This window comes from Rana temporaria, chromosome 11, assembly GCF_905171775.1.
Source record: "Rana temporaria chromosome 11, aRanTem1.1, whole genome shotgun sequence".
NCBI lineage: Eukaryota > Metazoa > Chordata > Amphibia > Anura > Ranidae > Rana > Rana temporaria.
The window spans coordinates 64,496,076-64,510,625 of NC_053499.1; the positions used below are offsets into that span (position 1 = coordinate 64,496,076).

A 14,550-nucleotide genomic window follows, 5' to 3' on the forward strand; every position below is an offset into this window, starting at 1 on the left:
GGTCGGACAAAGGTACGATCGTGTGTACAGGGCATAAGACTGGGGTGCCTTGAGACTAAGAATACTTTTCAAATACTTTTCAAGGGCACCACAATGGAAAAAAAAGGTTGAAACTGGTATAGTGTAATATAAATATATATGTGTGTGTGTGTGTTGTGTGTTTTCTCATTATGCTCTCTCTACTAGCATGTTAATTTAAAAAAAAATACATTGAATTTAAATAAAGCCTACAATCCCATTTATTTTGTATTTTTTTTTATAAGACTGCAAATATCTGAAAGATAGCAGTTGTATATGACTACATCTTTGCCTCAAGATCCCCCCCCCACCTTTTCTTTAACACCTCCCTATAATCTGTCCAGTTTGCTGAGCAGTATTGACATCAGTGCTACATCAATTTCAAAAAAGTGGATTATTTTTACAAGACAGCTATTGTGACATATTGGGTCAGTCATAAATGAAAGATATTCATGCAAGCATGCAATACTTGTAATGAAGTCTCACTCTGACCTTCTGTATGATTGATTCGGTAATTTAGTTTTCTCAGGCAGTGCCTGAAATGAAATGAAATCATGTTGAACAAGTTTTGAATACCCACAGTGCACCAGGAGAAAGAAAAATCTGCAGCCCCAGAGGCTTGCAAGTGAACAGCTGAACGATTTATCTCTGTGCTATTATAGCCTATGCCAGAATTCAACATTTCTTTTTTTTCTTATTTGGCTTAAGTACTTAATTCTGCAGGTAGCTCTAAATGGGAAAATAAAATACTGTTCAGATTTAAAATGACAGGACAGAAAGTATGTGCAGGGCACTGATAAAATATCCTGAATGGAACTGACCTTTAATGTAGCTGAAAGTTACTTGGGAATTTGTCCTTATAATTACCATATAGATTATTTTTATTTCTTTCCCGCAATGAAACACTTCTCAGAATAGCAGTAGTGATTGAATGGAAATTGAACTTGTTAACATTCTCTTCTGCTTAGTCTGTTGTACATAAGAGAAGGCAAGCTTTGATGAATTTAGAAATTCCTTTTCCTCTCAATATACAAAAAAGAAGACCGTCAAATATATTATTTGGGGACCTTTTATCTTCTGCTCTAAAAACCTAAAATAGATTTAGTAAATGAGAGAAGCCATCTGTATTACTTATGCACTCTCAATCATTTCACAGAGATACATAGCTTACAATGTGTGTAAAGACTGGTAAATATGTTTACACAGATTACTTGTACCTAGGGAAATAATTAAATTCTTATGTGATAGAAGTTATTTATTAGATACCATTTTTATACACAGTATTTTGGAATTCAGATTTAAATATTGGAGATCTGACTCTGACACATATCAAGTGCACTGGAAATGGAAACGTGAAAGGCGAGATATCGCATACATTTTTTTAATGGTTTGGAAGCCTAGACTGTATTTATTGTATGGCAGAGTTTGCAAACTCTATATATTCAGTTGCACTATACTCGGTTAATATCATGTTTATTGAAAGTTTAGGCTTCTTCAGTCATTTTTGAGATGCTAGGCAACCCATTTAAGACCAAATTGCAGTCTTCCACACATATTGATTAATTTGGGCAAGTAAAGGCTTATTAATAAATATATATACATGGCTTGGGTGACGCTTCGTCCTTGCTATTAGATACAGAACATAAATAGAACATCTGTACATATATACAGATAACAATATAAAGGCTAAAGACAAATGTCAACTCTGATCCTACACAACTAGAATAGTACCACAAGATACTAGACGTAGAAATCTGTCATCACAGGAGATGATCTTCCATTTTAAAATCATGGGAGCTTTTTATAGTAATGGTATAGTAATAACAATTCAATGTGCCATTACTATTGTATAGTGATGAAGCCTGTTATAGTTACTTAGATGATTCAGATAATTGTGTAAAAATTATTCACATTTCGCTGAATCCATGGTAGCTAATTGAACAACACCTACTATATTTACATTTTCCAGATATGCACATACACCAATCCTCAGTTATTCAGTGGTGTTCATAAAGAACAGCTGTTACAATTTGCATTAACTGCAAGTATAGCAGTAAACAGCATACACAGAGGTTAAAGTATAGTGTGGAGCTATTACAATTATCCATTCAGCCTGAGTAAAATGAAAGTCTGTCATTACCACATCCTAATCATGGCAGGTTTTTAATGTCTCATTAAAGTAATTAGTCCCTCTGTCTGACTTTCACAGTTGTTTTTGCTTCACCAATGGTACCTCTGTAAATGGAGAAAAATGAAGTGGTTTGATCAGTTTGATCATAAATCCTCACTCTTTGGGTGACTCTATACCCCAAAAAAAGGGGGGGGGGTTATACTGCAGATTTATTGGGTGGTGTAATACAATTGGCTGTTTAGTAAACTGCTAGAAAAGTGGCATTGTTGTCCATCTATTTGCTAACCAAGAAAAACTGTCAAAACATGTAGTAACAAATTTTGAGCTCTGCCCAAGTGATACTAGATTAATTAAGCTCATAAGGGATTTAAAGAGAAGCAAACCAATTGAGGAGGGGGAGGGTGATCTTGATGACCCAGATTAGGATGTATTGTGATGCATCATAGTTTGATCACCCTTATTCATCCGATTTTCTTAAAGTAGACCTGAACTCAGACAGTTAAGATTTGGTATCTTATAGAAAATGTTTAGGAATATTATTGTGCCTAAACAGTATCTTGAAAAATATACATTATGTATTGAATATCCATCCAACAAATAGCAGTGCAAGGGTGTTTAGGTACTCCTAGCCTAAATTCTGCAGTTCTGCATCACTGTTAAGCCCCGTACACATGATCGGAATTTCCGATGGAAATAGTCAGACAGACATTTTTCATCAGAAATTCCGCCCATGTGTATGCCCCATCGTAGCAATTCCATCCGAAGTTCCGATGAATTCCATCGGAGTTTAGATCGAGAACATGTTCTCTTTTATACCAATGGAATTCTGATGTGAATTTGGTCAGACAAAGGTCTGATCATGTGTACGGGGCTTAAGATTTTGTTATGTCATTACTGTGCTTTTAACATGAGAAAGCAAAACTCTGCCCCTGTGCCAAAATGGCCAATTCAACACAGTGACACCGTGCAGAACAAGTCATGGTAAGTCAGTAATGGGCAAAATAACTGCTGCAGAGAGGCCATGGGTAATACTGGTGACTAGTCCTTTTGCCTTCTGCCTTTTTTTGGCAACTGCTTCCAGAGTTCAGTTAAAGACCATTAAGCCTTGTCTTACATCCATCACAAGCCAAATCCTGCAACACTCCTCTAAAAAAAAAAGAGCATGCACGCTTAACATTCTAAAATGTAAACATTATATATAGAGATCAAAATTATAATCTTTATTCTCAAATCCTAATTCTGCTACTGTATTATTTACTTGGAATCATGGCATTTTGTCATGAATCACAGATGGGCATGGCACGATTTTTTAGCTTTAAATTCACCACCTCTGTGTGGGTGGAGTCAAAAGCATATTGTTATTGAATCATTAGAACCTTTGCATGACATGCACTTAAAGCGGAGGTCCACACAAAAAATGAACCTCTGCTTTTTGGAACCCTCCCCCCTTCCGGGGTCACATTTGGCACCTTTCAGGGGGGAGGGGATGCAGAAACCTGTATAATACAGGTATTTGCACCCACTTCCTGGCATAGACTCCTGTGGGAGTCATGCCCCTTCCAGTCCCCCTGCTGTCATCTGGGAAAAACACAGGTCCCAGAACACAGCAGGGAACAGTGAGGACGAGCAGTACGACTCACGCATGCACAGTAGGGAACCAGGCAGTGAAGCCACAACGCTTCACTTCCTGATTCCCTCACCAAGGATGGCGGCAGGGGAAGCCGAGAGACAAGCGATTTCTCGGCTTTGGCTGCCAACATCACGGGCACCCTGGACAGGTTAGTGTCCATTTATTAAAAGTCAACACCTGCAGTATTTGTAGTTGCTGGCTTTTAATTTTTTTTTATTTATTTTTTAGGTGGACCTCCACTATAAAATCTTATATGGCTTTTGCTATCCTTGCTTTCAATTCTATAGTGTAAACATTATATATAGAGATCAAAATTAGAATCTTCATTCTCCAATCCTAATTCTGCTACTGTATTATTTACTTGGAATCATGGCATTTTGGCATGTATCACAGGATGGAAGGATCACATAATAAAACTGTATTGATATTGGATTGACATTGAAATTCCCCTTTTCCTTTTAGACATTACTCTGTTCATGCAAATGATCAACAAATATTTTATTATATAGATTACATGTACTGTATTTTTTTTTAAATAGGCTAAGCTTTGCAGGCATCTTTTGTTTAGCCATTTATACAGTGTATTTTAAGCATTTGCTTATATTTCTATCTCTTCTCTTTATGACCTTATATTTAGCTAACATGAGCGCATTTTCAATTAATACAGTGTAGGGCCAATCTTGCCAAATGTGTTGCAGATAAAACAGTTATTTCATGGGTCATTAATGTGTTTAATGCGTGGAACATTCTATTAAAACAAGCACTTATTATTTTTATGAAGATGTTTATTACTATGGTTAACAGCTAGAGAACAACTACATTTTGAAGGCCATAATCATTCATCTAATGTGAGGTTGTGCCTTTTGTTTGCAGGTTTTCTTCTACAGAATATCTAAATTATCATACACCAGCAGCCAAACATATATATATATTATTTTTTTGAGACCGAGATTAGTAGATACAACATGAAAACACCTTCAAAAATTGTCAGCAGTGCACTTAAATAGCTTAGAAATGGAGTAGGGTTTAAAAAATAATAAAAATATTGATAGAATTTTTGTACATAAAATTAGATGTTTAGACCTCAGGTAATAGTGTTCCTAAATTTAATGTTCTGTAGTTATCTTAGAACATCACTGCAACATAGATAATAGAACATCTATAGCAGGGATATGCAATCAGTGGACCTCCCAGCTGTTGCAGAACTACAAGTCCCTAGAGGCATAGCAAGACTCTGACAGCCACATGCATGATACCCAGAGGTAGAGGCATGATGAGACTTGTAGTTTTGCAACAGCTGGAGGTCCGCTAATTGCATATACCTGGTCTATAGCATTTAATGTGCATCTTAGTAATGGTAACACACATGACTTACTAAAGTGAAGGTTTTCAAGCATCTTACCACTTCTAAAGGCTTTAAGGCTGGGTTCACACATATATGCGGTTTTAGTGTGGCATTCGGTGTGGTTCTGTTCAGGTGCAAATTTTTACCAATAATAATGTCAATAAAATTTAGTGATGACAGTGTGTGTGGGGTGGGGGGTACACTATGTGTGTCAATAGACAGACACACTGTGCAGCTTGGGTTAAACCTGCATGCGTACCCCCCTTAACAAGCGGCTTGTTGGGAGAGTACTCAAAGGGGGGAAGAGCCAGGAGCACCAGATGCTTGCATAAAACCATATGACAGGTTTGTTATTTTAGCAAAATAAAAGCTGAACCTTTTAATCACTTTAAAGAAGAATTCCAGGAATTTTTGTTCACCATGCAATGGAGATATACCTGCCTAATTCACTGATCCTCAGAGTGAAAGACCAGTGGCTGCCACTCCTGCCCCCCTCCCTGCAGGCTAGCAGGTCTTGTGCATAAACTGTTCTGACATCATGACACCCATAGACCAGCTCTGGATGTGAGGATTGCAGGTCCACCACCAGACTTGGGAGAGAACTGTTCTACTTTTAGGCTTCATGCATACTAGCATTTGTTTTAAGCTTAAAAAAAGCTGATTAAAAAACGCTGGGAATAGCAATTTGTAGTAGCGTTTAAGAGCGTTAGTGTTTTATTAGCATTTTTGCAGTAAAAGGCAAAAAACAACATTAGTAGTGTTTAGGAGAAATTAGCAGCATTTAGGAGCATTTCTGCTGGATTAAATGCTCCAAGAAACCCTACAAAAATATATATTTTTGCTCCTAGACGCTGATGTTTAAAAAGCTAATAGCCTGAAGTAGTGTGCATTGACACATAGGATAATGCTATTTAGCTTCTAGGAGCAGACAAAAAAAATGCTAATAGCTTGTAGCCTTAAAGCTATTTTCTATTTATTCTTAAAGTAAAACTTGCCTATGACTGTTAGTCATAGCCCAGGTGAGTTTTCATTATTGTGTCCTTTTTTTCCCTAGGATCCGGCCATGGCCACTGCTGTTGTCCACTCCTGAGTGACTCCAAGGTTGTCTTTATGATAAACCTTTCATTTACTATCCATAGGAATTTTCATTGGTGTGGGACAAGTAGAAGTGCAAACAGTTCTTCTGTCCTTTATTTTGGAGAGTAAATAGTTAATTCTGTAAAAAATAAATGGTTAGGCTCTTGTGTAATCCCCTCCTGGTTCACCGTAATAAATATACTGTATGTGAATTTCAAGATTATAGTGTGCTTGAATTGTAGTAATGCTTGGACCATGCATGCAATGCCAATAGATTGCTCATTACAAGCACATACAGTGGATATTGAAAAGAATCGCCCCCTTTAAAATAACATGTTGCTTAGCAGCCTGAAATGAAGACAGACACATTTCTTGTTTTATTTAGCTGTATTTATAACACCCAAGTGAAAGATACAACACCGCCCTCCTGAAAAAGACTTGTAAACTCAATCAGGTGTAGCTAATCACCTTCTCAATGGCACACAAATCCATTTGACTTTCAACTGTGGTCATTTTGATTAGCTCAGCATGAAAAGAGCCTCAGTCCCTGGTAGTGCAACTGAAGCAAAAAATCAACTATGGGTGGCAAGGCACGGTCAAAAGGTCTCCGGGATAAAGTTGTGGACAGGCACAAGTCAGGAGATAGATACAAAAAATGTCAAAGGCTTTATCAATGCCTAGAAGCACAATAAAGTCTATTATTAAGAAGTGGAAGGTATTTGGTACAACACAGACCCTCCCTGGATCAGGACAAGTGCTTCAAACTGGATAAAATCCAGGGGGAAACTGGTAAGAGAGGCTACCAAGAGACCTACAGCAACTCTGCAGCAGTTGCAGGAATTGTGTGACAAGAGTGATCATTGTGTGCATGTGACAGCAATATCACAAATTCTCTACAAATGTGGCTTGTATGGGAGCATTGCAAAAAAAATGCCACTTCTTAAGAAAGGCCACACGCAGTCACGACTAAGCTTTGCCAAAATGCACCTTGAAGATTCTGAGGCCTCATGGAAAAAAATGAAATTATTTGGCCTCAACACCAAATGACATGTCTGGGAGAAATCTAATACAGCTCACCATCCAAATAACACCATTCCTACAATAAAGCATGAAGGTGACAATATCCTGTTATGGGTGTTTCCCTGCAGCAAGGACTTGAGCATTTGTCCGGATAGAAGAAAATAATGGATGGGGCAAAATACCATTGAATTCTTAAGTAAAATCTGCTGTCCTCTGTCAGAAAGTTGTCAAAGGGAAGAAGGTTTACATGCCAACATGACAATGACCCAAAGCACACAGCAAAAATGACCACACAGTTGTTAAAGGAGAAAAAGGTGAATTTCCGTGCATGGCCTAGTCAGAACCCAGACGTGAACCCATTGGAAAATCTGTGGAATGGCTTTGAAGACTGAATTTTATTTTTATTTTTTATTTTTTTCTGACATGTTGGAATTATATCTTTCAATTGGATGTTATAAGTTGCACTAGTAAATGCAGCTGGATAAAACAAAAATGGTGTCTGTCTTCATTTCAGGCTGCAAATGAACAAATTATGATTATTTTAAAGGGGGGGTAAGATATTTCTACATGTACTCCATTACCAACTTACTTAAGAAGTATTCATTTTATAGTAATTATGATTATTAAAATGGAACTATAGATTTTCAGTCATTGGTGCCATTTGGAGAAAATATCTCCAATATTCAACAGGAAGATCTCCCCTCTTTGTAGTTCACTTAAAGCAGGGGTAGGCAATCTTGGCACTCCAGCTGTGGTGAATCTACAACTCCCATCATGCCTCTGCCTCTAGGAGTCATGCCTCTGATTGTCAGGGTTTTGCAATGTCTCATGGGACTTGTATTTTCACCACAGCTAGAGGGCCGAGGTTGCCTACCCCTGACTTAAAGCATATGTAAAAAACAGAAAATCATAAGCAGTACATATCTGCAATATATGTACATTATCCCATGTTTTATCCATTTTAAAAACTCTTTAAATAATAAAAAATAATTGTGCCAGCCATGCCCAGCTGTATTTGGCTAAAGTACCTAAATGTTCCCTCTCTCTTTACTACAATAAAGATACAAAAAATATTTTAGTCCAAAATAAGAGCTAGTAGGGCTAATTGGACTCATTGAGAGAATTGTACACATGACACAAAACTGCTCTGAATTTCTGGCATAATCAACAGGTATTTGTTAGTATCAATAGCCTGGAAAGCCCTCATTCCCAACGCACCTACTTATGGAGAACAAACTTATGCCTCATGAAGTCCTCTCTGTATGCATAAATACTTAGAGGACTTTTCTAACATTAACACTGGTTCTGCTTCAGACCCCTTTTTCCTATGGGCATCACAATTGGTCATGGTATACACTTTAGGTAACTAGGTTATTTTAGCAGATACCAAATGATAAAAGATTAAATATGACTACCCGTTTTGAACTACAGAGTGCATAATGTCTATTTCTGTACTTGTACAAATGCATACGTGAAAGCTGAAAGTTGCATGATTGTTCCAAGTGAAGGACACAATGTACTGAAGTGGAGCATTTAATTTTTAATAGAACCCCAATGCACCTCCCAACATACCTACATATGTGGTGCATTACTAAAAATTGTACATACACTTTTTTGTACATTCAGGTGAATGAGATGCCTAAACACAATAAACATTAACACTTGTGCATTCATAATACCGGAATACAATGGGGTGAATAGGCCCCCCCATAAAGAAGGTATCTACATGTCTCATTCTATAGCAAATTCCAAAAACAAAGTTTGTGGGCAGAAATAAGAAATGAAAGAACCATATAATCACAAAATGGCATTATGTTACAATTGTTAAGATCATTTGTATATATTATGTTCATGATGCAATAGAAATTGCCACATATACAGATAAACTATAATATTGTAAAACAGGTATGTAAACTGTGCATTAAGCTTATTTGTACAATAAAGCAAACATAGGATGGGAAAGACTTGTATAAGCTGTACTTTCTGCAGTCATTACGGAGCATGTTGGGAAAATTGGCATTTTATTACCTCCTGTTAAGTTTCTATGCAAGTGTCATTTTATTTTACATCAAATCAATTTATAGCTTTGACTTTTAAATTTAGCTGAGCCAGATAAATTAACACATGCCACATCTGATTTCTCAAGTCTTGCTCTACTTATTTTCATAGTCTGCCATGTAAATCAAAGTGTTCTGCAACAACATTTGTATGTTAAATTCTAACCTTTTTTCTTTTTTTGTAAAATATATTCTCTGCTGAATCTCTCATTCCTCAAAAATCCCAGTATAATAATCTTTAATATCCAAAATGCAAACAATCTTTAGAAAAATAAAATATATATATCAGCCCACATAGAATTACTGAATTCTCAATAGCCTGAAGATGAGCAATTAGAACTCAGTTTCACAAGTAATTAATATTTTAATCACCTTGAAATGTGGTTATATTTTTCTAATTATAATTAAAAATTGAATACCATTTCTTTAATCAACAAGTCTGTGCTGTGCTATTTTTACTTCTCTATTACTACTTATTATTTTGAGCTTTTCCTGAGCAAGATATACAATAGGTCATACATAAAATATTGATAGAAGAAATACCACCTATAAGTGACCCATAAATAAAGGATTTTATCTGCTATACTTTCCACAGCCTTCTGGAAAACCATAGTGGGACCATGGTCCTGATTTTTATTTGAAATATGATTCAGCTGAAGGTCTTTTCTGCAGTTAACAATCTGCTCAATGCCAATGACCCTGATGCTATGTTTACATGGGTGGCAGCCCTTGATACCCCTGTAAACAGCAATCCATGGTGGATCACTTTTCAGAAAGCAGTTGACAGGCAGTTGGTATATGTCCTCCTCACTGCTTGTTATTACTGCCCCGTGGCCCCTGACTGACTTGTAGTACATATTTAAATTGATCCTAATGTTTCTATCTCCTGCTCAACCAGCAAAATAACAAACATTTACCTAAACCTTCAGATGGTATTGCATGCAAAAAAACTTGTCTCGGTGTAAAATAATTTTTACCGAAAAGGACATTTTTTTTAAGCTGATTTAGCGTTTAGCTTACCTATGCTGTGAACCTCATTACATTTCCACCTGCTTTCTTTTGTTTCGACTACAATTCAGTTTGGTGTTAGCTCACTGCCTTCAATGAAGAATCCCTTTGGACCAAGCTGAGCAACAGAAGTGTGTGCAACAAAGGTTTTCCTTTACAAAGAGATTGAGTTCCTCATTTAGCTTCCCATTGCCACAGTCAATAAGAGGTCGACAATTGATCCTAGCATACCAAGATTTCTCTGATGCTTTATCAATTTGGAACAACCCTTTTTGAAGTCAGTTACTTACTATCCCAGACTCATTTAAGAGAACATGTAAAATAAAAAATTTATTATGTATATTCTAGAGAGGAACTCTGTCTTCTTTCTGTCAACTACAAGATAAATTTGACCTATAAAAAACCCTGTATACGAATTTGTACAACTTTGACATGGTTTGATTACCTAGTTTAATCAAAGCGACCCTAAGATATTCAATTATCCAATCCATTTATCAAAATCATAAAATCCCAGGAACATAAAAGTATTTTATCTAACTTTTTCCCCTGCTTAATCCATACTAAAAAGGCCACCACTTAAAGTTAATCCAGCCATCGACTGTTAGAATGATGTGTGGACAGGCTGAAGGCACCCAAGTTGATTGATCAACTTGGGTACAACCAGCTTGCTGGATTTTACATGAAATTATCGCTAGAGACTGTTATAGCCACTAGCAAAATTGTGTTCTCCTGGCAGGGGTGGCTTCCCCGCTGGAGAACACAATAGCTCCACAGGGAGGATTTCTTTGTCAACCCATGCAGGAAAGAAATTTGCTCCATCTATGAACAGCCTTATGCCGTGTACACATGATCGGAATTTCCGATGGAAAAAGTCCGACTGACTTTTTCCATCGGAAATTCCGACCGTGTGTATGCCCCATCAGAGAAATTCCATCGGAAATTCAGATGCATTCCATCAGAGTTTAAAAAAATATATATTTTACTCCGATGGAATTCGTCGGAATTCCGATGAGCTTTTGGTCGGACAAAAGCCTGTTCGTGTGTACGCGGCATTAGAGATAAATGACAGTTGCTGATTCCCTGTATTACTGATACAGAATGGGAGGGCATGAATATGTCCCTTACCCTAGTTTCCCTATCTAGAAACAACATTTTGTTAACATTGTTTAATAATGTTTCGTGAACTGGTTACTTTTCTTGCTATATCCAAAAAATTGGTCAATTGGGAATGCTCAAGAAAAGGTTTGAAAACAAATAAACACTAGATTCACCATTTTTTGCTACGTACTTTATTTTAAGGAATATAAATTTCAGCTGAACCATCTTACTTAATTTCTCAACTTCATTTTAGTCCATATTTTAACAGAAAGGATAGTGCAAAATACTTTGATTCTTCCTTTCCCCATCCATTACCTTTTTGGAGTTACACTTTAAACTGATAATAAACAAAAAGGGTCCACTTTCAGGAGCGTCCTTTCAATGTATGTAAAAAACTCCCTGAATAGAAGCAATAAAAGACTTGAATTGAAAAAGCTTAATAAAAACAAAGTTGACAAAAAAAGTGTCTTCTTGCGGATAGACACACCATGTCAATGGTCCCATTCACCTAATGAGTGGGAATGAAATAAGCATTCTTGAATCAGGGTCAGAGCTGGTCTCCCAGAGCCATGGGCCTACTAATCATTGTTACCTCTGCTTCCCCTGTTGCTATGCTACCTGCCACCTCCTGTCTTACTTAAATTGTTCTGTTGACCTGCTTTTTATTTATCATTACAGTTTGCTAGACCAGTTAGTTCACTAACTGAACACATGCTTATCTCTGTTGTTGAGTTTACATAGAAATTGCTTTCCCAGCTGCTAAAAAGATAGCACATAATATTTCACCTGCCTGTGCTATCTTGTGTGGAAGCTGTTTGTATTATGTCTATATAGTTATTTTTTAACTGCTTGTAAAATGTGTTGGTGTAAGTGACAAATGCATACTGATTATAAGATGGAGTTACAGTTCTGTTTTTATAACACTGCTCCCTTTGTGTAGCATTAAAATGAGATTCAAAAATGTTTGGTGTCATTTAAACAGTTATAATTAAATGGCACTCTAAATGGAAGAACCTTGTAATGCTGGTATTTTATCTAGAATCTATGGCCCGGATTCACATACATCGGCGCATATTTATGTGGGCGTATCGTATCTAATATACGCTACGCCAATGCAGCGCACAGATGCAAGCACTGGATTCACAAAGCACTCGCCCCCAAATCTACACTGGGTTTCCTCGGCGTAAGCCAGCGTAGGTGGAAGTGGGTGTGAGCCATGCTAATGAGGCGTGACCCCATGTAAATGATGGACTGAGCATCATAAAGATACGAATAACGTACGGCGCATGCGCCGTTCCGTGGATGCAAACCCAGTGCGCATGCGCAGAATCACAGCGGAACTACTCCCTAAGATACGACGGATCACTGCCTACGACAAGAACGTAACCCAACCCTATTCACGTACTACTACGTAAACGACATAAAATACGACGGCTGTTCCCTGGTCCATACCTTTGCTTGAGTTGCGCCTCATAGATGGGGAATAACTATACGCCGGACGTAAGCCTTACGCAAACCGCGTATATTATGTGCCGGGCGCAACTACGTTCGTGAATCGACGTATCTCCCTCATTTGCATATTTGCAATGAGGCGGCCAGCGTAAATATGCACCCACAATACGCCGGCATAGGAAAGTTACATCAGTCGGATGAAGCCTATTTTCAGGCGTATCTAGTTCTGTGGGCACGGCGCACAGATATGATGGCGCATAGTTACACTTACGCAGCGTATATCGACATACGTTGGCGTAAGTGCTTTGTGAATCTGGCCCACTATATTTAGCATTCTTCGTTTAGTTTAGATATGCTGACTTTTATTTCCTAAAAAAATAAATCACACACTTAAATGTTCTACTATAAACAAAGAAGAGTTTTAGCTTTGCTGCTTTTTAACCACTTGACCCCTATAAGATTTACCCCCTCATGACCAGGTCATTTTTTGCGACATGGCGCTGCGTTACTTTAACTCACAATACATACACAAACAACATTTAAACATTTCCCCCCCACAAATAGAGCTTTATTTTGGTGTTATTTGATCACTATTGTGATAAAAAAATATATATTTTTACTTTCTGCTATGAAACCTATCATATAATATATATATATATATATATATATATATATATATATATATATATATATATATATATATATATATATATATATATATATATATATATATATTTTTTTTTTTTTTATATATTTTTTTTAATCTTAATTTCTTTATAAATTTAGGCCAATACGTATTCTGCTACATATTTTTGGTAAAAAAAATCCCAATAAGCATATATTGACTGGGTTGCGCAAAATTTATAGCATCTACAAACTATGGTGTATGTATATATACTGAATTTTTATTTATTTTTTATACTCGCTTTGACCAGCAAAATTCACTGGTATAAGCAATCATAATGTGTTAAATTAAATAAATACTGCTCACTTCCTCAGAGTAGTGCTGTGTTACTATGGTAAAACTGCATTGCTCTGGTCGCAGTGTGTTTACCCACTTCCCGACCGCCGCCAGTCCAGTAGATATACGTCTGCAGAATGGCTCCTGTGAACAAAGCACCGTACAGGTACGTTGCTTTGAAATTCCTGCTGTGCGTTTGCGCGCACCCACCGCGAGCTCCGTGACTGTGCCCGCGGGGCCCGCGGACTCGATGTCCGCTGGTGTCCTGTGATCATGTCATGGAGCTGCAGAACAGGGGAATTCCTGTGTAAACAAGGCATTTCAGGAGTTGTTTTTTCACTATTATTATTTTTATTGGTTTTTCATTAATATTTTTGAGCGGTCACACAAGGACTGACTAGAGTGTGATATCACGATTATCACTATTAATAAGCATTGTACACTTTTTATATTTGTGTATATTTATAGAGTTTATTTCATAGTGCTGCACTATTTAACAATTATTATAGTCTTTATTAGGCGTGGTGATTGACTGAAAATGTCACAGCAGCTGTGGTGATATTGTAATTTATTATTAATATTCACATTTATATTTGGATTCATGTTAGTATTTGGCGCTGATTGCTTTTTTCACAATTTGCATATTGTCGTTTAAAGTGCGACAGTGCTGAAAACTTAAAATTGGCCTGGGCAGGGAGGGGGTGAAAGTGCCCAGTATTGAAGTGGTTAAGAAAGGTACAATTATCCCTTATT

At 37.0% G+C, this 14,550-nt stretch overlaps 1 protein-coding gene across 2 annotated transcripts in view; it reads left to right on the forward strand.

The window, feature by feature from the left end:
- TOX3 (TOX high mobility group box family member 3) overlaps nt 1-14,550 on the forward strand; it is a 188,728-nt gene that overhangs the window by 158,996 nt on the left and 15,182 nt on the right. The window lies entirely within an intron of this gene.